Source organism: Pleurodeles waltl, chromosome 8 (assembly GCF_031143425.1).
Source record: "Pleurodeles waltl isolate 20211129_DDA chromosome 8, aPleWal1.hap1.20221129, whole genome shotgun sequence".
In the NCBI taxonomy this organism is placed as follows: domain Eukaryota; kingdom Metazoa; phylum Chordata; class Amphibia; order Caudata; family Salamandridae; genus Pleurodeles; species Pleurodeles waltl.
The window spans coordinates 680208660-680233612 of record NC_090447.1 but is presented as its reverse complement, the minus strand read 5'-3'; the positions used below and the strand labels follow the sequence as shown (position 1 = coordinate 680233612).

The window sequence follows — 24953 nt, the reverse complement described above, 5'->3', positions numbered from 1 at the left end:
TTGAAGTACTTTTCAGCACTTAACAGATAGTCTAAGAGAAGAAAAGCAAAACCTTTTGGTTAGGTGTACATACACTGAACTTGTTTTGTATATTATTCTCTTATGAAAAGTACTCAATGACAAAGTGGTAAGTAGTTGCAAGTACTTATCCCACCACTGCACAATCAATGTAGGAGGCTGGCCTGGTTTGTAGTGGGTACCAAGGGGTACTTACACTCTGTACCAGGTCCAGTTATCCCTTATTAGTGTAGAAGAGGTGTTTCTAGCAGCTTAGGCTGATAGAAGGTAGCTATAGCAGAGCAGCTTAGGCTGAACTAGGAGACATGCAAAGCTCCTACTATACCACTGGTGTCATATGCACAATATCATAGGAAAACACAATACACAGATATACTAAAAATAAAGGTACTTTATTTTTATGACAATATGCCAAAAGTATCTCAGTGAGTACCCTCAGTATGAGGATGCCAAATATACACAAGATATATGTACACAATACCAAAAATATGCAGTAATAGCAAAAGGAAGTAATGCAAGCAATGTAAGGCTACAGTAGATTGCAATAGGAGCACATAGGTATGGGGCAGCAAAAACCATATACTCCAAAAGTGGAATGCGAACCATGAATGGACCCCAAACCTATGTGAGCTTGTAAAGGGTCGCTGGGACTGTAAGAAAACAGTGAGGGTTAGAAAAATAGCCCACCCCAAGACCCTGTAAGGTAGGTGTCAAGTGCACCTACAACCCCCAGAGAGCACAGAAGTCGTGATAGAGGGATTCTGCAAGGAAGACGTTATTTCACTCAGGCTGCACTGGCAGGCCTGTGTAAGAATTGTCAAATCTCCCTATGGGTGGCAAAAGAAATGCTGCAGTCCATAGGGATCTCCTGGAACCCCAATACCCTGGGTACCTCAGTACCATATACTAGGGAATTGTATGTGTGTACCAGTATGCCAATGTGAATTGGTGAAATTGGTCATTAGCCTGTTAGTGACAATTTGGAAAGCAGAGAGAGCATAACAACTGAGGTTCTGGTTAGCAGAGCCCCAGTGAGACAGTTAGGCATCACACAGGGAACACATACATATAGGCCACAAACTTATGAGCACTGGGGTCCTGGCTAGCAGGGTCCCAGTGACACATAACAAACATACTGACAACAAAGGGTTTTCACTATGAGCACTGGGCCCTGGCTAGCAGGATCCCAGTGAGACAGTGAAAACACCCTGACATATACTCACAAACAGGCCAAAAGTGGGGGTAACAAGGCTAGAAAGAGGCTACTTTCTCACAACTACTGCTAAAAATCAATGACAAAGCCAATGCTTGTTCTCTTTACTCTTCACCGTGCTCATCATAGAGCTTTTCAAAATGGATCTCCATTTGTTGACGGGTAGCAGATGGCAGACATTCCAGTGTGCACAATGTGAACCATTATTTTTCCACGATCTGTTGATGAAAATCTAAATTAATAGAAAATTAAATAAACTACAACTCGCTTCCTGTGCTTCTTTGAAATGACACAGATTTCACTCCACAAGTAAAGTCGTCTACGAAAAAAGAGGAAGAAGTTAGTTTGTGCCTTGCTGTCAACGGATGTAAGCCAAACCCACATATTTTTAGCACTTCCCCTGGGCGTACCGTTATATAAATTATAGAAACTAAACTCGGGGACAACGTCAAAGCTGCATCAATCGTTCTTTTTAAAAAGGAGCTGTATAGGAGTTTGAAATCATCGTGTGGACTAAAAGAACAATCGCCTTTTAGTTGTAGAGTGCTGGTTTGAACGTGAAAAACCGGGTCATCGAAGGTATGTGGTGAATTACTATATGTTACATGCGTGTTTTGTATTGGATTTTATTGTGAATAGCATGGCAATATTGTGGGAAATATGAAGATGGCGGTTATTTCACCTGCTACTGGACACTAACTGATTTTTCTCTAATATTTACATGGCTATCTAGTAGAGATCTCGTTTAAATCAGTTGGTGGCCCAGGAAATAGCAGTGAGCATTCACTATACAGACACCTACAGGCTAAATAGCAGAGACTGTGCTATTTCGCCAAATGCTAGATAAATAGCAAACAACTTCACTGTTTGATATGTATAATGTTTTATCTTTGATTTTCTAATGTAATAACAACACAACTGTAACAGCGAGAAAAACAGCACATATAAACATGACGCAGCTAACAATGAACATACCTTGAATCATGGGGATAGCCATATTACATCAATCTAAATCATTAGACTCTGAGTTATTCGGCAGCTCGTTTCAACAATTTTAGATAGTATATAAAGTTCAGCATAGCTTATATAACAGTTTCACATGTCGGCGTCCGGTTCCTTTCAAAGCAAAAGGAAGCGCAGAGGCTCCCAAATGTTTTTGGACGAGCAGCTAAGTCAGTAATAGCAGTGTAATTGTTCTTCCATTCATTACAATACGTTAAATCTTTAAACCACATTTCACATTTGGGTGGTTTAGCGCTCCAAATGCATCGCTACCATCCTCTTGACCATTAACAGTGCTTTAGAGCAGATTCAACCACTTTTTAGGTAGATTCTCTACATGGCTCATGAGTGCCACAATAGCCGGTGATGGAACAATAGTACCCTCAGCCATCATACACAAACCGTCAAATATCTTATACCACTACTCCATCACTGATAGATACAACCATGCCCTATGCAAGACGATTACTTTGGTAGCTCTACATTTTTTGCACTCAACCATTATCCTAGGGGAGAAATATAAACATCAACAAATTTAACCTGAATCAGGTTATGCCTATAATTGAATAGCACATCTTTCAACCTGAGAACGGCAGTACTTCCAACATGTGTCAAACAATGGGAAACTTAGCTCAGCTTTCCATGCCTATCTCGCTATATATTTTTGGGCTTCTCCATTGGCGACCATTTCGGCATACAGAAAGGAAATAGTCAGGCCTGTTCCCCCTCTTCGAACCATGGTAGTAAGTAAAGATCATTCTGTAGGTGTCTGATAAAAAAAACTGGGCTCACGGATTTGACCGCCAACCACAATCTGTAATATGGCATAATTGCCAATGGTGAGTGTAGGAGGCTGGACTGGCTTGTAGTGAGTACCAAGGGGTACTTGCACCTTGCACCAGGCCCAGTTATCCCTTATTAGTGTATAGGGTGTCTAGCAGCCTAGGCTGATAGATAATGGTAGCTTAGCAGAGCAGCTTAGGCTGAACTAGGAGACGAGCGAAGCTCCTACAGTACCACTTGCACAATATCATAAGAAAACACAATACACAGTTATACTAAAAATAAGGGTACTTTATTTTTATGACAATATGCCAAAGTATCTCAGAGTGTACCCTCAGTATGAGGATAGCAACTATACACAAGTTATATGTACACAATACCAAAAATATGCAGTATAGTCTTAGAAAACAGTGCAAACAATGTATAGTTACAAAAGGATGCAATGGGGACACATAGGGGTAGGGGCAACACAAACCAGATACTCCAAAAGTGGAATGCGAACCACGAATGGACCCCAAACCTATGTGACCTTGTAGAGGGTCGCTGGGACTATTAGAAAATAGTGAGGGTTAGAAAAATAGCCCACCCCAAGACCCTGAAAAGTGAGTGCAAAGTGCACTGAAGTTCCCCAAAGGACTAAGAAGTCGTGATAGGGGAATACTGCAGGAAAGACACAAACCAGCAATGCAACAACAATGGATTTCCAGTCGAGGGTACCTGTGGAACAAGGGGACCAAGTCCAAAAGTCACAAGCAAGTCGGAGATGGACAGATGCCCAGGAAATGCCAGGTGTGGGTGCAAAGAAGCTGCTACTGGATAGTAGAAGCTTAGGTTTCTGCAGGAACGACAAGGGCTAGAGACTTCCCCTTTAGAGGACGGATCCCTCACGCCGTGGAGAGTCGTGCAGAAGTGTTTTCCCACCGAAAGACCGCCAACAAGCCTTGCTAGCTGCAAATCGTGCGGTAAGGGTTTTTGGATGCTGCTGTGGCCCAGGAGGGACCAGGATGTCGCAAATTGCGTCAGGAGACAGAGGGGACGTCGAGCAAGACATGGAGCCCTCTCAGCAGCAGGTAGCACCCGGAGAAGTGCCAGAAACAGGCACTACAAGGATGCGTGAAACGGTGCTCACCCGAAGTTACACAAAGGAGTCCCACGTCGCCGGAGACCAACTTAGAAAGTTGTGCAATGCAGGTTAGAGTGCTGTGGACCCAGGCTTGGCTGTGCACAAAGGATTTCCACCGGAAGTGCACAGGGGCCGGAGTAGCTGCAAAAGTCGCAGTTCCCAGCAATGCAGTCTGGCGTGGGGAGGCAAGGACTTACCTCCACCAAACTTGGACTGAAGAGTCACTGGACTGTGGGAGTCACTTGGACAGAGTTGCTGGATTCAAAGGACCTCGCTCGTCGTGCTGAGAGGAGACCCAGGAGACTGGTAATGCAGTTCTTTGGTGCCTGCAGTTGCAGGGGGAAGATTCCGTCGACCCACGAGAGATTTCTTCGGAGCTTCTAGTGCAGAGAGGAGGCAGACTACCCCCACAGCATGCACCACCAGGAAAACAGTCGAGAAGGCGGCAGGATCAGCGTTACAGAGTTGCAGTAGTCGTCTTTGCTACTTTGTTGCAGTTTTGCAGGCTTCCAGCGCGGTCAGCAGTCGATTCCTTGGCAGAAGGTGAAGAGAGAGATGCAGAGGAACTCCGATGAGCTCTTGCATTCGTTATCTAAAGTTTCCCCAGAGACAGAGACCCTAAATAGCCAGAAAAGAGGGTTTGGCTACCTAGGAGAGAGGATAGGCTAGCAACACCTGAAGGAGCCTATCAGAAGGAGTCTCTGACGTCACCTGGTGGCACTGGCCACTCAGAGCAGTCCAGTGTGCCAGCAGCACCTCTGTTTCCAAAATGGCAGAGGTCGGGACCACACTGGAGGAGCTCTGGACACCTCCCAGGGGAGGTGCAGGTCAGGGGAGTGGTCACTCCCCTTTCCTTTGTCCAGTTTCGCGCCAGAGCAGGGCTAAGGGGTCCCTGAACCGGTGTAGACTGGCTTATGCAGAAATGGGCACCAAATGTGCCCATGAAAGCATTTCCAGAGGCTGGGGGAGGCTACTCCTCCCCTGCCTTCACACCATTTTCCAAAGGGAGAGGGTGTAACACCCTCTCTTAGAGGAAGTCCTTTGTTCTGCCATCCTGGAACAAGCCTGGCTTGACCCCAGGAGGGCAGAAACCTGTCTGAGGGGTTGGCAGCAGCTGCAGTGAAACCCCAGGAAAGGCAGTTTGGCAGTACCAGGGTCTGTGCTACAGACCACTGGGATCATGGGATTGTGCCAACTATGCCAGGATGGCATAGGGGGGCAATTCCATGATCATAGACATGTTACATGGCCATATTCGGAGTTACCATTGTGAAGCTACATATAGGTAGTGGCCTATATGTAGTGCACAAGTGTAATGGTGTCCCCCGCACTCACAAAGTCCGGGGAATTGGCCCTGAACAACGTGGGGGCACCTTGGCTAGTGCCAGGGTGCCCTCACACTAAGTAACTTTGCACCTAACTTTTACCAGGTAAAGGTTAGACATATAGGTGACTTATAAGTTACTTAAGTGCAGTGTAAAATGGCTGTGAAATAACGTGGACGTTATTTCACTCAGGCTGCAGTGGCAGGCCTGTGTAAGAATTGTCAGAGCTCCCTATGGGTGGCAAAAGAAATGCTGCAGCCCATAGGGATCTCCTGGAAACCCAATACCCTGGGTACCTCAGTACCATATACTAGGGAATTATAAGGGTGTTCCAGTAAGCCAATGTGAATTGTTAAAATTGGTCACTAGCCTGTTAGTGACAATTTGACAGAAATGAGAGAGCATAACCACTGAGGTTCTGGTTAGCAGAGCCTCAGTGAGACAGTTAGTCACTACACAGGTAACACAATCAGGCACACTTATGAGCACTGGGGCCCTGGCTGACAGGGTCCCAGTGACACCTACAACTAAAACAACATATATACAGTGAAAAATGGGGGTAACATGCCAGGCAAGATGATACTTTCCTACACAACCCCCCCCCCCAAACGAAGGACTATAAGACTAGCCATGACCTGATGAGTCTTCATTGTCTAAGTGGAAATATCTGGAGAGTCCATCTGCAGTGGAGTGGTTGCTCCCAGGTCTATGTTCCACTGTATAGTCCATCCCCTGTAGGGATATGGACCACCCCAACAATTTAGGATTTTCACCTTTCATTTGTTTTAGCCAAAGTAGAGGTTTGTGGTCTGTCTGAACAATGAAGTGAGTGCCAAACAGGTATGGCCTCAACTTCTTCAGTGCCCAGACCACAGCAAAGGCCTCCCTCTCAATGGCAGACCAACGCTTTTCTCTAGGGGTCAACCTTCTACTAATAAAAGCAACAGGTTGATCCTGGCCCTCAGAATTAAGTTGTGATAGGACTGCCCCTACTCCTAATTCAGATGCATCAGTTTGGACATAGAATGTTTTAGAGTAACAAGGGCTTTTCAGGACAGGTGCAGAGCACATGGCCTGCTTCAGCTCCTCAAAAGCTTTCTGACAGTTTGCTGTCCATAATACCTTTTTAGGCATTTTCTTGGATGTGAGGTCATTAAGAGGGGCTGCAATGGAGCCAGAGTTCTTAATGAACCTCCTGTAATACCCAGTGAGGCCTAGGAAGGCTCTCACCTGAGTCTGAGTAGTAGGGGGAACCCAATCAATAATTGTTTGGATTTTCCCCTGTAGTGGTGCAATCTGTTCCCCACCAACAAGGTGTCCCAGATAAACCACCTTACCCTGCCCTATCTGGCACTTTGAATCCTTGATAGTGAGGCCTGCCTTTTGCAGGGCCTCCAAAACTTTCCATAGGTGGACCAGGTGATCATCCCAACTGGAGCTAAAGACAGCTATATCGTCCAAATATGCTGCACTGAAAGCTTCCAGCCCTTGCAGGACTGTGTTCACCTACCTCTGAAAAGTGGCAGGTGCATTTTTCAATCCAAAAGGCATTACTGTGAACTGGTAATGGCCTCCAATGGTTGAAAATGCAGTTTTAGGTTTAGCATCTTCTGATAATTTGATCTGCCAATACCCTGCAGTCAAATCAAAAGTGCTTAGATACTTGGCAGATGCCAGTGTATCTATGAGCTCATCTGCCCTGGGTATAGGGTGAGCATCAGTTTTGGTTACCTGGTTGAGACCTCTGTAGTCTACACAAAACCTCATTTCCTTCTTTCCATCTTTGGAATGAGGTTTTGGTACAAGTACCACAGGAGAAGTCCATGGACTTTCAGAGTGCTCAACCACTCCTAGTTCTAGCATTTTCTGCACCTATTGCTTTATGCAGTCCCTGACATGGTCAGGCTGCCTATAGATCTTACTTTTGACAGGCAAGCTGTCTCCAGTATCTATAGTGTGCTCACACCAAGAAGTGGTACCTGGCACAGTAGAGAAGAGTTCAGAAAACTGACCCAGGAGATTTATGCAATGGTCTTTCTGCTCAGCAGTAAGACAATCAGCCAAAACTACACCTTCCACTAGAATATCTTGTTCTGTGGAAGAGAAGAGATCAGGTAGAGGATCACTGTCTTCTTCCTGTCCCTCATCAGTTGCCATGAGCAGGGTGAGATCAGCCCTGTCATAGTAGGGTTTCAGGCGATTGACATGGAGCACCCTAAGGGGACTCCTGGCAGTGCCTAAGTCAACTAAATAGGTGACTTCACCCTTTTTCTCAACAATTGTGTGGGGTCCACTCCAGTTATCTTAGAGTGCTCTTGGGGCCACAGGCTCCAAGACCCACACTTTCTGCCCTGGTTGGTACTGAACCAAAACAGCCTTCTGATCATGCCATTGCTTCTGGAGCTGTTGGCTGGCCTGAAGGTTTTTACTGGCCTTTTTCATGTACTCAGCCATCCTTGATCTGAGGCCAAGTACATAGTCCACAATATCTTGCTTTGGAGCTTTTAAAGGTTGTTCCCAACCCTCCTTGACAAGTGTGAGTGGACCCCTAACAGGGTGTCCAAAAAGAAGTTCAAAGGGGCTGAAGCCCACTCCTTTCTCTGGTACCTCCCTGTAGGCAAAAAGGAGGCATGGTAACAGGATATCCCATCTCCTGCGGAGTTTTTCAGGGAGACCCATAATCATGCCTTTGAGAGTTTTGTTAAATCTCTCCACCAGTCCATTTGTTTGTGGATGATAGGGTGTAGTGAACTTATAAGTTACACCACACTCCTTCCACATGGCCTTTAAGTATGCAGACATGAAATTGCTTCCCCTGTCTGATACTACTTCCTTTGGGAAGCCCACCCTGGAAAATATTCCCAGGAGGGCCTTTGCCACTGCAGGTGCTGTAGTTGTCCTTAAAGGAATTGCTTCAGGATATCTTGTGGCATGGTCCACTACCACCAAGATAAACCTATTGCCTGAAGCAGTAGGAGGGTCAAGGGGACCAACTATGTCAACCCCTACCCTTTCAAAGGGAACCCCAACCACAGGCAGTGGAATAAGGGGTGCCTTTTTAGTGCCACCTGTCTTGCCACTGGCTTGACAGGTTTCACAAGACTTACAACATTTTTTTGTGTCCTCAGACATTCTAGGCCAATGAAACAAGGGAACAAGCCTGTCCCAAGTTTTCATCTGCCCTAAATGTCCAGCTAGGGGAATGTCGTGAGCAAGAGTTAGGAGGAACTTTCTGTACTCCTGAGGAATGACTAATCTCCTGGCAGCTCCAGGTTTAGGATCCCTTACCTCAGTGTACAAGAGGTTGTCCTCCCAGAAAACTCTGTGAGAGTCACTGACATCCCCATTAGCTTGTTTGACAGCTTGCTGTCTTAGACCCTCTAATGTGGGACAGGTTTGCTGTGCCACACTCAGCTCCTCCCTGGCAGGCCCCCTTTACCCAAAAGCTCCGCAGTGTCTGCTTCCAGCTCCTCTGGTGAAGGTTCTACACAGGGTGGGAATTCTTCTTCCTCTGAAGTTGAATCCACTGTAGAGGGAGGGATAGTAGGTAGTGCTTTACTTCTACTAGCCCTAGCTTTAGGGAGCACTTGGTCCATTGTTCCAGGATCCAAGCTTCCCTGTCCTTTTTGCTTTTTGGCCTGAGCCCTTGTCAAAGCAAAAATATGCCCTGGAATGCCCAACATTGCTGCATGAGCCTCCAACTCCACTTCTGCCCAAGCTGATGTCTCTAAATCATTCCCTAATAGACAGTCTACAGGTAAATCTGAGGCAACCACAACTTTCTTTAGGCCAGTAACCCCCCCCCCACAGTTGAGATTTACAACAGCCATGGGGTGGCTAAGGGTGTTGTTGTGAGCATCGGTTACTTGGTACTGGTGACCAAGTAGGTGTTGTTCAGGGTGGACCAGTTTCTCTATCACCATTGTGACACTGGCACCAGTCTCCCTGTAGGCCTGAACCTTAACACCATTTATTAGGGGTAGTTGCTTGTACTTATCCATGTTAAGGGGACAAGCAACCAAGGTGGCTAAATCAATAGCCCCCTCAGAGACTAACACAGCCTCTGTGGTCTCCCTAATCAGACCAACCCCAACTAAGTTACCAAAGGTGAGCCCAGCTACTCCCTTAGATTGGCTATTAGTAGGTTTGCTCCCACCACCACTGCTATTAGTAGGTACACTAGGTGTAGCAGTAGGGGTTGTAGTGGTAGGAGGCTTGGTGCTTTTCTTTGGACAACTGGGATCTGTTGTCCAATGGCCTTTTATTTTACATAAATAGCACCATGGTTTCTTTTCCTTGTTTTGATTAGAAGAGGATTTGGGCCCACCACCCCCACCAGAGTGTTTTTGTGGACCTGATGAAGACTCATTTTTAGATTTGTCCCCACCCTTGTCAGAAGACTTACCATCCTTCTTCTTAGTGCCATCTTTGTCACCCCCTGTATGAACTTTTCTGTTCACCCTTGTTCTGACCCATTTGTCTGCCTTCTTTCCCAATTCTTGGGGAGAGGTCAGATCAGAGTCCACCAAGTACTGGTGCAACAAATCAGACACACAATTATTAAGAATATGCTCTCTCAGGATCAAGCTATACAGGCTGTCATAATCAGTAACTTTACTGCCCTGTAACCACCCCTCCAAGGCCTTCACTTAATGGTCAATGAAATCAACCCAGTCTTGTGAAGACTCCTTTTTGGTCTCTCTGAACTTTATCCTGTATTGTTCAGTGGTTAAGCCATAACCATCCAGGAGTGCATTCTTAAGAACTTTGTAATCATTGGCTTCACTTTCTTTCACAGTAAGGAGCCTATCCCTACCTTTTCCACTAAATGATAGCCATAGGATAGCAGCCCACTGCCTTTGAGGGACATCCTGTACAACACAGGCCCTCTCAAGTGCAGCAAACCACTTGTTAATGTCATCCCCCTCCTTATAAGGGGGAACTATCTTATGCAGATTCCTGGAATCATGCTCTTTTGCAGGATGACTATGGGGAATACTGCTGCTGCCACCATGGGTTTCTAAACCCAACTTCTGTCTTTCCTTCTCTACTTCTAAGGTCTGTCTTTCCAAATCCAGCTGTTGCTTCTTGAGCTTCAGTCTGGTTTGTTCCACTCTCAATCTATTGAGCTCCCTTTCTAACAATCTGTCATCAGGGTGGGTGGGAGGGACATTCCTAGACACTGAAGTATGGTGAGAATGGACAGAAGGAGACCTGTCCCTTACAGAAGGCACCCTAACAGCATGGCTAACAGTGTAATGTGAGAGCACACCATCTGTATGGTGTGATTCAACCTCTGTACCAACTATGCTAGACTGTCTAGTAATGGGCAGGCTGAGAAGTTTCTTTCCTGAATCTTTTCCTGGGGGATTCCCTGGATCAGATTGGGAACCATTAGCTACTTTTTCAACAGATGGGGAACTTTTGGCCTTGTCTTGTTCTCTAAGCATGTTAAGCAATAATTCCAAGGAAGGATTCTTCCCTACACTCAAACCTCTTTCTATGCAGAGACTCCTTGCTCTTTTCCAGCTAAGGTGATCATATGCAATTTTGGACAGATCAACATTTTGGCCTGTGCCAGACATTTTTTAGAAATATTTTAAGTGAAAGAAAAAGAGAAAAACGTTTTCAGAACTTTTAGAAAGACAGAAAAAAAAACTTTTGAAACTTTTAAGAACTTTTTAGAAAGTTTAGAAGTACTTTCCAGCACTTAGAAAAGAGTGAAAAGAGGAAATGCAAAACCTTTTAGTTATGTGTACACACACTGAACTTGTTTTGTATATTTTTCTCTCATGAAAAGTACAATGACAAAAGTGGTAAGTAGTCTCAAAGCACTTATCCCACCGCTGCACAACCAATGTAGGAGGCTGGACTGGCTTGTAGTGAGTACCAAGGGGTACTTGCACCTTGCACCAGGCCCAGTTATCCCTTATTAGTGTATAGGGTGTCTAGCAGCATAGGCTGATAGATAATGGTAGCTTAGCAGAGCAGCTTAGGCTGAACTAGGAGACGAGTGAAGCTCCTACAGTACCACTAGTGTCACTTGCACAATATCATAAGAAAACACAATACACAGTTATACTAAAAATAAGGGTACTTTATTTTTATGACAATATGCCAAAGTATCTCAGAGTGTACCCTCAGTATGAGGATAGCAACTATACACAAGTTATGTGTACACAATACCAAAAATATGCAGTATAGTCTTAGAAAACAGTGCAAACAATGTATAGTTACAATAGGATGCAATGGGGACACATAGGGGTAGGGGAACACAAACCATATACTCCAAAAGTGGAATGCGAACCACGAATGGACCCCAAACCTATGTGACCTTGTAGAGGGTCGCTGGGACTATTAGAAAATAGTGAGGGTTAGAAAAATAGCCCACCCCAAGACCCTGAAAAGTGAGTGCAAAGTGCACTGAAGTTCCTCAAGGGACTAAGAAGTCGTGCTAGGGGAATACTGCAGGAAAGACACAAACCAGCAATGCAACAACGATGGATTTCCAGTCGAGGGTACCTGTGGAATAAGGGGACCAAGTCCAAAAGTCACAAGCAAGTCGGAGATGGACAGATGCCCAGGAAATGCCAGGTGTGGGTGCAAAGAAGCTGCTACTGGATAGTAGAAGCTTAGGTTTCTGCAGGAACAACAAGGGCTAGAGACTTCCCCTTTAGAGGACGGATCCCTCACGCCGTGGAGAGTCGTGCAGAAGTGTTTTCCCACCGATAGACCGCCAACAAGCCTTGCTAGCTGCAAATCGTGCGGTAAGGGTTTTTGGAAGCTGCTGTGGCCCAGGAGGGACCAGGATGTCGCAAATTGCATCAGGAGACAGAGGGGACGTCGAGCAAGAGAAGGAGCCCTCTCAGCAGCAGGTAGCACCCGGAGAAGTGCCAGAAACAGGCACTACAAGGATGCGTGAAACAGTGCTCACCCGAAGTTACACAAAGGAGTCCCACGTCGCCAGGGACCAACTTAGAAAGTCGTGCAATGCAGGTTAGAGTGCCGTGGACCCAGGTTGGCTGTGCACAAAGGATTTCCGCCGGAAGTGCACAGGGGCCGGAGTAGCTGCAAAAGTCGCAGTTCCCAGCAATGCAGTCTGGCGTGGGGAGGCAAGGACTTACCTCTACCAAACTTGGACTGAAGAGTCACTGGACTGTGGGAGTCACTTGGACAGAGTTGCTGGATTCAAGGGACCTCGCTCGTCGTGCTGAGAGGAGACCCAGGAGACCGGTAATGCAGTTCTTTGGTGCCTGCGGTTGCAGGGGGAAGATTCCGTCGACCCACGGGAGATTTCTTCTGAGCTTCTAGTGCAGAGAGGAGGCAGACTACCCCCACAGCATGCACCACCAGGAAAACAGTCGAGAAGGCGGCAGGATCAACGTTACAGAGTTGCAGTAGTCGTCTTTGCTACTTTGTTGCAGTTTTGCAGGCTTCCAGCGCGGACAGCAGTCGATTCCTTGGCAGAGGGTGAAGAGAGAGATGCAGAGGAACTCTGAGGAGCTCTTGCATTCGTTATCTAAAGTTTCCCCAGAGACAGAGACCCTAAATAGCCAGAAAAGAGGGTTTGGCTACCTAGGAGAGAGGATAGGCTAGCAACACCTGAAGGAGCCTATCAGAAGGAGTCTCTGACGTCACCTGGTGGCACTGGCCACTCAGAGCAGTCCAGTGTGCCAGCAGCACCTCTGTTTCCAAGATGGCAGAGGTCTGGAGCACACTGGAGGAGCTCTGGACACCTCCCAGGGGAGGTGCAGGTCAGGGGAGTGGTCACTCCCCTTTCCTTTGTCCAGTTTCGCGCCAGAGCAGGGCTAAGGGGTCCCTGAACCGGTGTAGACTGGCTTATGCAGAAATGGGCACCAAATGTGCCCATGAAAGCATTTCCAGAGGCTGGGGGAGGCTACTCCTCCCCTGCCTTCACACCATTTTCCAAAGGGAGAGGGTGTAACACCCTCTCTCAGAGGAAGTCCTTTGTTCTGCCATCCTGGGACAAGCCTGGCTTGACCCCAGGAGGGCAGAAACCTGTCTGAGGGGTTGGCAGCAGCAGCAGCTGCAGTGAAACCCCAGGAAAGGCAGTTTGGCAGTACCAGGGTCTGTGCTGCAGACCACTGGGATCATGGGATTGTGCCAACTATGCCAGGATGGCATAGAGGGGGCAATTCCATGATCATAGACATGTTACATGGCCATATTCGGAGTTACCATTGTGAAGCTACATATAGGTAGTGACCTATATGTAGTGCACGCGTGTAATGGTGTCCCCGCACTCACAAAGTCCAGGGAATTGGCCCTGAACAATGTGGGGGCACCTTGGCTAGTGCCAGGGTGCCCTCACACTAAGTAACTTTGCACCTAACCTTTACCAGGTAAAGGTTAGACATATAGGTGACTTATAAGTTACTTAAGTGCAGTGTAAAATGGCTGTGAAATAACGTGGACGTTATTTCACTCAGGCTGCAGTGGCAGGCCTGTGTAAGAATTGTCAGAGCTCCCTATGGGTGGCAAAAGAAATGCTGCAGCCCATAGGGATCTCCTGGAACCCCAATACCCTGGGTACCTCAGTACCATATACTAGGGAATTATAAGGGTGTTCCAGTAAGCCAATGTGAATTGTTAAAATTGGTCACTAGCCTGTTAGTGACAATTTGACAGAAATGAGAGAGCATAACCACTGAGGTTCTGGTTAGCAGTGCCTCAGTGAGACAGTTAGTCACTACACAGGTAACACAATTAGGCACACTTATGAGCATTGGGGCCCTGGCTGACAGGGTCCCAGTGACACATAGAACTAAAACAACATATATACAGTGAAAAATGGGGGTAACATGCCAGGCAAGATGGTACTTTCCTACAGTGAGCCACCACCTTTGTCTTTATAATCTTGAAAATCATTAAATACCCCATTCGGAAACAAGGTCACTCAGCACTGTTATTCCCATGGCTTTTAATATACCTTCTGTAGGAAAGTACCATCTTGCCTGGCATGTTACCCCCATTTTCACTGTATGTATGTATGTTTTAGCCCCTGTGTCACTGGGATCCTGCTAGGCAGGACCCTGATACTCATAGTATGTGCCCTGTATGTGTTCCCTGTGTAGTCCCTAACTGTATCACTGAGGCTCTGCTAACCAGAACCTCAGTGTTTATGCTCTCTCTGCTTTCCAAATTTGTCACTGCAGGCTAGTGACTAAATTGACCAATTCTCATTGGCACACTGGTACACCCATATAATTCCCTTGTATATGGTACTTAGGTACACAGGGTATTGGGGTTCCAGGAGATCCCTATGGGCTGCAGCATTTCTTTTGCCACCCATAGGGAGCTCAGGCAATTCTTACACAGGTCTGCCACTGCAGCCTGAGTGAAATAACGTCCACGTTATTTCACAGCCATTTTTCACTACACATAAGTAACTTATAAGTCACCTATATGTCTAACCTTCACTGGGTGAAGGTTGGGTGCCAAGTAACTTAGTGTGTGGGCACCCTGGCACTAACGAAGGTGCCCCCACATTGTTCAGGGTAAATTCCCCGGAGTTTGTGAGTGCGGGGACACCATTGCACGCGTGCACTATACATAGGTCACTACCTATGTATAGCGTCACAAAGGTAACTCCGAACATAGCCATGTAACATGTCTAAGATCATGGAATTGCCACCCCAATACCATTCTGGTATTGGGGGGAGAATTCCATGATCGTCCGGGTCTCTAGCACAGAACCCAAATGCTGCCAAACTGCCTTTCCGGGGTTTCCACTGCAACCGCTGCTGCTGCCAACCCCTCAGACAGATTCTGCCCTCCTGGGGTCCAGGCAGCCCTGGCCCAGGAAGGCAGAACAAAGGATTTCCTCTGAGAGAGGGTGTTACACCCTCTCCCTTTGGAAATAGGTGTGAAGGGCTGGGGAGGAGTAGCCTCTCCCAGCCTCTGGAAATGCTTTGAAGGGCACAGATGGTGCCCATCTCTGCATAAGCCAGTCTACACCATGCTCAGGGATCCCCCAGCCCTGCTCTGGCACGAAACTGAACAAAGGAAAGGGGAGAGACCACTCCCCTGACCAGTACCTCCCAGGGGGGGTGCCCAGAGCTCCTCCAATGTGTCCCAGACCTCTGCCATCTTGGATTCAGAGGTGTTGGGGGCACACTGAACTGCTCTGAGTGGCCAGGCCAGCATGTGACGTCAGAGACCCCCTCTAATAGGCTCTATCTTTCTTGGAAGCCAATCCTCCTTTCTTGTTAGCCAAACCTCCTTTTCTGGTCATTTAGGGTCTGTCCTCTGGGGTATTCTTTAGATAACGAATGCAAGAGCTCACCAGAGTTCTTCCGCACTTCCCTCTTCGACTTCTGCCAAGGATCGACTGTTGACTGCTCCAGGATGCCTGCAAAACAGCAACAAAGTAGCAAAGACGACTACCAGCAACATTGTAGCGCCTCTTTCTGCCGGCTTTCTCGACTGTTTCCTGGTGGTGCATGCTCTGGGGGTAGCCTGCCTCCTCTCTGCACCAGGAGCTCTGAAGAAATATCCTGTGGGTCGATGGAATCTTCCCCCTGCAACCGCAGGCACCAAAAGACTGCATCACTGGTCCTCTGGGTCCCCTCTCAGCACGATGAGCGTGGTCCCTGGAACTCAGCAACTCTGTCCCAGTGACTCCCACAGTCCAGTGACTCTTCAGTCCAAGTTTGGTGGAGGTAAGTCCTTGCCTCCCCACGCTAGACTGCATTGCTGGGTACCGCGTGATTTGCAGCTGCTCCGGCTCCTGTGCACTCTTCCAGGATTTCCTTCATGCACAGCCAAGCCTGGGTCCCCAACACTCTTTCCTGCAGTGCACAACCTTCTGAGTTGTCCTCCGGCATCGTGGGACTCCCTTTTGTGACTTCGGGTGGACTCCAGTTCACTTTTCTTCTAAGTGCCTGTTCAGGTACTTCTGCGGGTGCTGCCTGCTTCCTTGAGGGCTCCCTTCGTTGCTGGGCGCCTCCTTCGTCTCCTCTTCCAAGTGGCGAAATCCTGGTCCCTCCTGGGCCACAGCAGCACCCAAAAACCTCAACCACAACCCTTGCAGCTAGCAAGGCTTGTTTGCGGTCTTTCTGTGTGGGAACACCTCTGCAAGCTGCATCGCAACATGGGACATCCATCCTCCAAAGGGGGTAGTTCCTAGTACTCTTCTTTCTTGCAGAACTCCAAGCTTCTTCCAACAGGTGGCAGCTTCCTTGCACCCTCAGCTGGCATTTCCTGGGCTCCTGCCCACTCTTGACACTGTTGCAACTATTGGACTTGGTCCCCTTGTCTTACAGGTACTCAGGTCCAGAAATCCGCTGTTGTTGCATTGCTGGTGGTTGACTCTCCTGCAGAATCCCCCTATCACGACTTCTGTGCTCTCTGGGGGTAGTAGGTGCACTTTACACCTACCTTTCAGGGTCTTGTGGTGGGCTATTTTTCTAACGCTCACTGTTTTCTTACAGTCCCAGCGACCCTCTACAAGCTCACATAGGTTTGAGATCCATTCGTGGTTCGCATTCCACTTTTGGAGTATATGGTTTGTGTTGCCCCTATACCTATGTGCTCCTATTGCAATCTATTGTAACTTTACACTGCTTGCATTACTTTTGCTGCTATTACCTGCATAATTTTGGTTTGTGTACATATATCTTGTGTATATAACTTATCCTCATACTGAGGGTACTCACTGAGATACTTTTGGCATATTGTCATAAAAATAAAGTACAAGCCAGGCCAGCCTCCTACATTCGTTGTGCAGCGTTGGGATAAGTACTTGTAACTACTTACCACTTTGTCATTGTGTACTTTTCATAAGACAATAATATACAAAACAAGTTCAGTGTATGTACACCTAACCAAAAAGTTTTGCTTTTCTCCTCTTACACTTTCTATTAAGTACTGAAAAGTATTCTAAAACTTCTAAAAGTTTCTAAAAAGTTAGAAAAAGTTTTTTTTCTCTGTTCTTTAAAAAATTCTGAAACTTTTACTTCCTTCTCACTATTTCTAAACCTTTTACTATCATGTCTGATGTAGAGTCTGCTCTTAAAATGGTCAATACTACTTATGACAATTTAAATTACAAGAGCCCAAGGAGTCTCTGCTTAGATAGAGGTTTAGTGATGGGAAAGAACCCCACAAAAGAGTTTTTATTTAACATGCTTATTGTGAATGATGAGTCCCAAACAGGCACTTCAAATAAGAGGTTAATAGAAGGCTCCCATTCTGACTCAGGGGGTCTCCTTGAGGGAGGAGGGGAAGGTTCTGTTCCAAATCTGCCTCTTAGCAGGACACCTAGTAATGTTGGTAGTAATGGAGGTTCCCATCATAGCAGGGGAGTCTTTATTCCAGGAGGCCAAGTTGTTAGCGTTCAGTCAGTTAGGGACAGATCTCCCTCTGTTGTTTCCAATTTATCTTCTGTGTCCAAGCATTCCCAACCCACACACCCTGAAGACAATATGTTAGAAAGGGAACTCAAAAAGTTGAGACTTGAAGAGACCAGACTGAAGCTTAAACAGCAACAGCTGGCCTTAGATAGGGAATCCTTAGACCTGGAGAAGGAGACACAGTGATAGGGGTTAGGACCCCATGGTGGCAGCAATAGCAGTATTCCTGATAGAAATCCTGTTAGAGAGCATGATTCCAGGAATCTGCACAAGATAGTCCCCCCTTACAAGGAGGGGGATGACATCAACAAGTGGTTTGCTGCACTTGACAGGGCCTGTATGGTACAGGGGGTCCCTTAAAGGCAGTGGGCTGCTATATTGTGGCTATCTTTCACTGGAAAGGGTAGGGATAGGCGTGTTACTGTTAGAGAAAGTGATGCTAACAATATTGCAGTTTTGAAGGATGCACTCTTGGATGGATTTTGTGTAACCACTGAACAATAGAGGATTAAGTTCAGAGACACCAGAAAAGAGTCCTCACAAGACTTGATAGACTTTGTTGACTGTTCAGTGAAGGCCTTGGAGGGGTGGTTACATGGCAGTAAAGTTTCTGACTATGAAAGCCTGTATAATCTTATTCTGAGAGAGCATATTCTGAATAACTGTGTGTCTGACTTGTTACACCAATATCTAGTGGACTCAGATCTGACCTCTCCCCAAGAATTGGAAAAGAAGGCAGACAAATGGGTCAGAACAAGAGTGAACAGAAAAGTTCATACAAGGGGTGACAAGGATGGCAAGAAGACGGATGATAAGTCTTCTGACAAGGGTGGGGGCAAAAGTAAAACTGAGTCTTCATCAGGCCCACAAAAATCCTCTGGTGGGGGTGGTGGGTCCAAATCCTCTTCCAATAATCAAGTTAAAAAGCCTTTGTGTTATTTGTGTAAAGTCAAAGGCCATTGGACAACTGATGCCAGTTGTCCAAAGAAAAACACCAAACCTCCCACTACAACAACCCTTACTGCAAATTCTAGTTCCCCTATGTAGGAAAGTACCATCTTTCCTGGCATGTTACCCCCATATTTCACTGTATATATGTTGTTTTAGTCTATGTGTCACTGGGACCCTGCCAGGCAGGGCCCCAGTGCTCATAAGTATGTGCCCTGTATGTGTTCCCTGTGTGATGACTGTAGGAAAGTACCATCTTGCCTGGCATGTTACCCCCATATTTCACTGTATATATGTTGTTTTAGTTGTATGTGTCACTGGAACCCTGCCAGCCAGGGCCCCAGTGCTCATAAGTGTGCCCTGTATGTGTTACCTGTGTTATGACTAACTGTCTCACTGAGGCTCGGCTATCCAGAACCTCAGTGGTTATGCTCTCTCATTTCTTTCCAAATTGTCACTAACAGGCTAGTGACCAATTTCACCAATTCACATTGGCATACTGGAACACCCTTATAATTCCCTAGTATATGGTACTGAGGTACCCAGGGTATTGGGGTACCAGGAGATCCCTGTGGGCTGCAGCATTTCTTTTGCCACCCATAGGGAGCTCTGACAATTCTTACACAGGCCTGCCCTTGCAGCCTGAGGGAAATAACGTCCACGTTATTTCACAGCCATTTACCACTGCACTTAAGTAACTTATAAGTCACCTATATGTCTAACCTTTACCTGGTAAAGGTTGGGTGCTAAGTTACTTAGGGGGTCATTCCAACCCTGGCGGTCGGTGTTAAAGCGGCGGCCAACCCGCCAACAGGCAGGCGGTAAAAAAAATGGAATTCTGACCCTGGCGGAAACCACCAACACAGACCGCCACTTTAACACTCCGACCGCCACGGCGGTACAGACAAACAGCGCAGCGGTCACTGCCAACAGACAGGCGGCAGACAATGTACCGCCCACCCTATCACAACTCACCAATCCGCCACCTTTTCCGGGGCGGGAGCCCCGCCGATAAAAGCACGGCGGAAACAGACTACGAACGGGAAAACGCTCACCTCTACACACTCCACGAGGAATCTGGACAGCATGGAACCAGAACTACACATCCTACCAGCAATTGTCTACCTGCTCCTCTACCAGGAGCACGAACGCCGGTGCAGAAGACAACGGTGAGTACTGCACCTACGACACAGGGGAAGGGGGAGGAGCAAAGATTACGGGAACACACATACGCGACCCCCCCCCCAACTACCTACACACCAATGCAGAGCAACAACTCAGAGTGACACCCCCCAAACCCCCCGGAAGAATGCAAAGACAAAATAATATGATATTGAAATCCAAATATATTGTAAGGCTAAGTAAATAAGAAAATCGAACATACTATAACTATATACACATATGTAAATTGTCCCGTCAAAAATGGCTTCCAGTCATTGTACGTGAGCCAATGGTCCTCAACACATGGGCAAAGCCCACACAGGAGACCCGAATCCATTGGAGAGAACACTGCAGGGGCATCAGATAGCAAAACTACAGGCACCTCAGGGGCAAGGGAAGGGGGGGCACCTCAGCCAGATGAGTCCACGACGCCAGATCCACGAGGGGTCTCCATGGCCACTGTTTAATCCTGGGGAGTGCAAAGCCACAGTCTCTCAAGTCTATACAGTGGGTGGGTTGCCCACTGTGCCATCCTGGGGAGTGCAAAGCCACAGTCTCACAAGTCTCTACAGTGGGTGGATTGCCCATTGTGCCATCCTGGGGAGTGCAAAGCCACAGTCTCACAAGTCTCTACAGTGGGTGGATTGCCCACTGTGCCATCCTGGGGAGTGCAAAGCCACAGTCTCACAAGTCCCTACAGTGGGTGGATTGCCCACTGTGCCATCCTGGGGAGTGCAAAGCCACAGTCTCACAAGTCTATACAGTGGGTGGGTTGCCCACTGTGCCATACTGGGGAGTGCAAAGCCACAGTCTCTCAAGTGGATGACAGACTCCACTGGTACTGGAGGAGTCTTGGTGCCCAGAGTGTATCGTGCAGCCCTGCCCGACACTGATCCGGGCCTGCCCCTTCTGCAAATGGGCGAGCGGTGCTTGAGAGGAAGGGCCCAGCGGAGCGGTGCTTGAGAGGAAGGGCCCAGCGGAGCGGTGCAGAGACGGCGGTGCCCAGCGGAGCGGTGCTTGAGATGAAGGGCCCAGCGGAGCGGTGCTTGAGAGGAAGGGCCCAGCGGAGCGGTGCAGAGATGGCGGTGCCCAGCGGAGCGGTGCTTGAGAGGAAGGGCCCAGCGGAGCGGTGCTTGAGAGGAAGGGCCCAGCGGAGCGGTGCTTGAGATGAAGGGCCCAGCAGAGCGGTGCTTGAGAGGAAGGGCCCAGCGGAGCGGTGCTTGAGATGAAGGGCCCAGCGGAGCGGTGCTTGAGATGAAGGGCCCAGCGGAGCGGTGCAGAGACGGCGGTGCCCAGCGGAGCGGTGCTTGAGATGAAGGGCCCAACGGAGCGGTGCTTGAGAGGAAGGGCCCAGCGGAGCGGTGCAGAGTCGGTGGTGCCCAGCGGAGCGGTGCTTGAGATGAAGGGCCCAGCGGAGCGGTGCTTGAGAGGAAGGGCCCAGCGGAGCGGTGCTTGAGAGGAAGGGCCCAGCGGAGCGGTGCTTGAGATGAAGGGCCCAGCGGAGTGGTGCTTGAGAGGAAGGGCCCAGCGGAGCGGTGCAGAGACGGCGGTGCCCAGCGGAGCGGTGCTTGAGAGGAAGGGCCCAGCGGAGCGGTGCTTGAGAGGAAGGGCCCATCGGAGCGGTGCTTGAGATGAAGGGCCCAGCGGAGCGGTGCTTGAGAGGAAGGGCCCAGCGGAGCGGTGCTTGAGATGAAGGGCCCAGCGGAGCGGTGCTTGAGATGAAGGGCCCAGCGGAGCGGTGCAGAGACGGCGGTGCCCAGCGGAGCGGTGCTTGAGATGAAGGGCCCAGCGGAGCGGTGCTTGAGAGGAAGGGCCCAGAGGAGCGGTGCAGAGATGTCGGTGCCCAGCGGAGCGGTACTTGAGAGGAAGGGCCCAGCGGAGCGGTGCTTGAGAGGAAGGGCCTAGCGGAGCGGTGCTTGAGAGGAAGGGCCCAGCGGAGCGGTGCAGAGACGGCGGTGCCCAGCGGAGCGGTGCTTGAGATGAAGGGCCCAACGGAGCGGTGCTTGAGAGGAAGGGCCCAGCGGAGCGGTGCAGAGACGGCGGTGCCCAGCGGAGCGGTGCTTGAGAGGAAGGGCCCAGCGGAGCGGTGCTTGAGAGGACGGGCCCAGCGGAGCGGTGCTTGAGATGAAGGGCCCAGCGGAGCGGTGCAGAGACGGCGGTGCCCAGCGGAGCGGTGCTTGAGATGAAGGGCCCAGCGGAGCGGTGCTTGAGAGGAAGGGCCCAGCGGAGCAGTGCAGAGACGGCGGTGCCCACCGGAGCGGTGCTTGAGATGAAGGGCCCAGCGGAGCGGTGCTTGAGAGGAAGGGCCCAGCGGAGCGGTGCTTGAGATGAAGGGCCCAGCGGAGCGGTGCTTGAGAGGAAGGGCCCAGGGGAGCGGTGCTTGAGATGAAGGGCCCAGCGGAGCGGTGCTTGAGAGGAAGGGCCCAGCGGTGCTTGAGATGAAGGGTTCAGCGGAGCGGTGCTTGAGATGAAGGGCCCAGCGGAGCGGTGCTTGAGATTCAGGGCCCAGCGGAGCGGTGCTTGAGAGGAAGGGCCCAGCGGAGCGGTGCTTGAGATGAAGGGCCCTGTTCAGCGGTTCTTGTCTTGAATGGCCCTGTTCAGCTGTTCTTGAGACAGCGGTGCCCTGTTCAGCGGTGCTTGTCTTGAAGGGCCCTGTTCAGCGGTTCTTGAGACGGCGGTGCCCTGTTCAGCGGTGCTTGTCTTGAAGGGCCCTGTTCAGCGGTTCTTGAGACGGCGGTGGCCTGTTCAGCGGTGCTTGTCTTGAAGGGCCCTGTTCAGCAGTTCTTGTCTTGAATGGCCCTGTTCAGCGGTTCTTGAGACGGCGGTGCCCTGTTCAGCGGTGCTTGTCTTGAAGGGCCCTGTTCAGCGGTGCTTGTCTTGAAGGGCCCTGTTCAGCGGTTCTTGAGACGGCGGTGCCCTGTTCAGCGGTGCTTGTCTTGAAGGGCCCTGTTCAGCGGTTCTTGAGACGGCGGTGCCCTGTTCAGCGGTTCTTGTCTTGAAGGGCCCTGTTCAGCGGTTCTTGAGACGGCGGTGCCCTGTTCAGCGGTGCTTGTCTTGAAGGGCCCTGTTCAGCGGTTCTTGTCTTGAAGGGCCCTGTTCAGCGGTTCTTGAGACGGCGGTGCCCTGTTCATCGGTGCTTGTCTTGAAGGGCCCTGTTCAGCGGTTCTTGAGACGGCGGTGCCCTGTTCAGCGGTTCTTGTCTTGAAGGGCCCTGTTCGGTGGTTCTTGAGACGGCGGTGCCCTGTTCAGCGGTGCTTGTCTTGAAGGGCCCTGTTCAGCAGTTCTTGTCTTGAAGGGCCCTGTTCAGCGGTTCTTGAGACGGCGGTGCCCTGTTCAGCGGTGCTTGTCTTGAAGGGCCCTGTTCAGCAGTTCTTGTCTTGAAGGGCCCTGTTCAGCGGTTCTTGAGACGGCGGTGCCCTGTTCATCGGTGCTTGTCTTGAAGGGCCCTGTTCAGCGGTTCTTGAGACGGCGGTGCCCTGTTCAGCGGTTCTTGTCTTGAAGGGCCCTGTTCAGCGGTTCTTGAGACGGCGGTGCCCTGTTCAGCGGTGCTTGTCTTGAAGGGCCCTGTTCAGCGGTTCTTGTCTTGAAGGGCCCTGTTCAGCGGTTCTTGAGACGGCGGTGCCCTGTTCAGCGGTGCTTGTCTTGAAGGGCCCTGTTCAGCGGTGCTTGTGACGGCGGTGCCCTGTTCAGCGGTTCTTGTCTTGAAGGGCCCTGTTCAGCGGTTCTTGAGACGGCGGTGCCCTGTTCAGTGGTTCTTGTCTTGAAGGGCCCTGTTCAGCGGTTCTTGAGACGGCGGTGCCCTGTTCAGCGGTGCTTGTCTTGAAGGGCCCTGTTCAGCGGTTCTTGTCTTGAAGGGCCCTGTTCAGCGGTTCTTGAGACGGCGGTGCCCTGTTCATCGGTGCTTGTCTTGAAGGGCCCTGTTCAGCGGTTCTTGAGACGGCGGTGCCCTGTTCAGCGGTTCTTGTCTTGAAGGGCCCTGTTCAGCGGTTCTTGAGACGGCGGTGCCCTGTTCAGCGGTGCTTGTCTTGAAGGGCCCTGTTCAGCGGTTCTTGTCTTGAAGGGCCCTGTTCAGCGGTTCTTGAGACGGCGGTGCCCTGTTCAGCGGTGCTTGTCTTGAAGGGCCCTGTTCAGCGGTGCTTGAGACGGCGGTGCCCTGTTCAGCGGTTCTTGTCTTGAAGGGCCCTGTTCAGCGGTTCTTGAGACGGCGGTGCCCTGTTCAGTGGTTCTTGTCTTGAAGGGCCCTGTTCAGCGGTTCTTGAGACGGCGGTGCCCTGTTCAGCGGTGCTTGTCTTGAAGGGCCCTGTTCAGCGGTTCTTGTCTTGAAGGGCCCTGTTCAGCGGTTCTTGAGACGGCGGTGCCCTGTTCAGCGGTGCTTGTCTTGAAGGGCCCTGTTCAGCGGTGCTTGAGACGGCGGTGCCCTGTTCAGCGGTTCTTGTCTTGAAGGGCCCTGTTCAGCGGTTCTTGAGACGGCAGTGCCCTGTCCAGCGGTGCTTGTCTTGAAGGGCCCTGTTCAGCGGTGCTTGAGACGGCGGTGCCCTGTTCAGCGGTGCTTGTCTTGAAGAGCCCTGTTCAGCGGTTCTTGAGACGGCGGTGCCCTGTTCAGCGGTTCTTGTCTTGAAGGGCCCTGTTCAGCGGTTCTTGAGACGGCGGTGCCCTGTTCAGCGGTGCTTGTCTTGAAGGGCCCTGTTCAGCGGTTCTTGTCTTGAAAGGGCCCTGTTCAGCGGTTCTTGAGATGGCGGTGCCCTGTTCAGCGGTGCTTGTCTTGAAGGGCCCTGTTCAGCGGTTCTTGAGATGGCGGTGCCCTGTTCAGCGGTTCTTGTCTTGAAGGGCCCTGTTCAGCGGTTCTTGAGACGGCGGTGCCCTGTTCAGCGGTGCTTGTCTTGAAGGGCCCTGATCAGTGGTTCTTGTCTTGAAGGGCCCTGTTCAGCGGTTCTTGAGACGGCGGTGCCCTGTTCAGCGGTGCTTGTCTTGAAGGGCCCTGTTCAGCGGTGCTTGAGACGGCGGTG

General features: G+C 49.7%; 1 protein-coding gene across 1 annotated transcript in view; it reads left to right on the top strand.

Annotated features, from left to right (window-relative positions):
- The first annotated feature begins 1634 nt into the window (after nucleotides 1-1634).
- The window catches only part of TASL (TLR adaptor interacting with endolysosomal SLC15A4), a 199549-nt gene continuing 176230 nt past the window's right edge, over nucleotides 1635-24953 (top strand). Inside the window, exon 1 of the mRNA XM_069203158.1 lies at nucleotides 1635-1810. The gene's annotated coding sequence lies outside the window, so the exon portion shown is untranslated. The remainder of the gene's footprint in view (nucleotides 1811-24953) is intronic.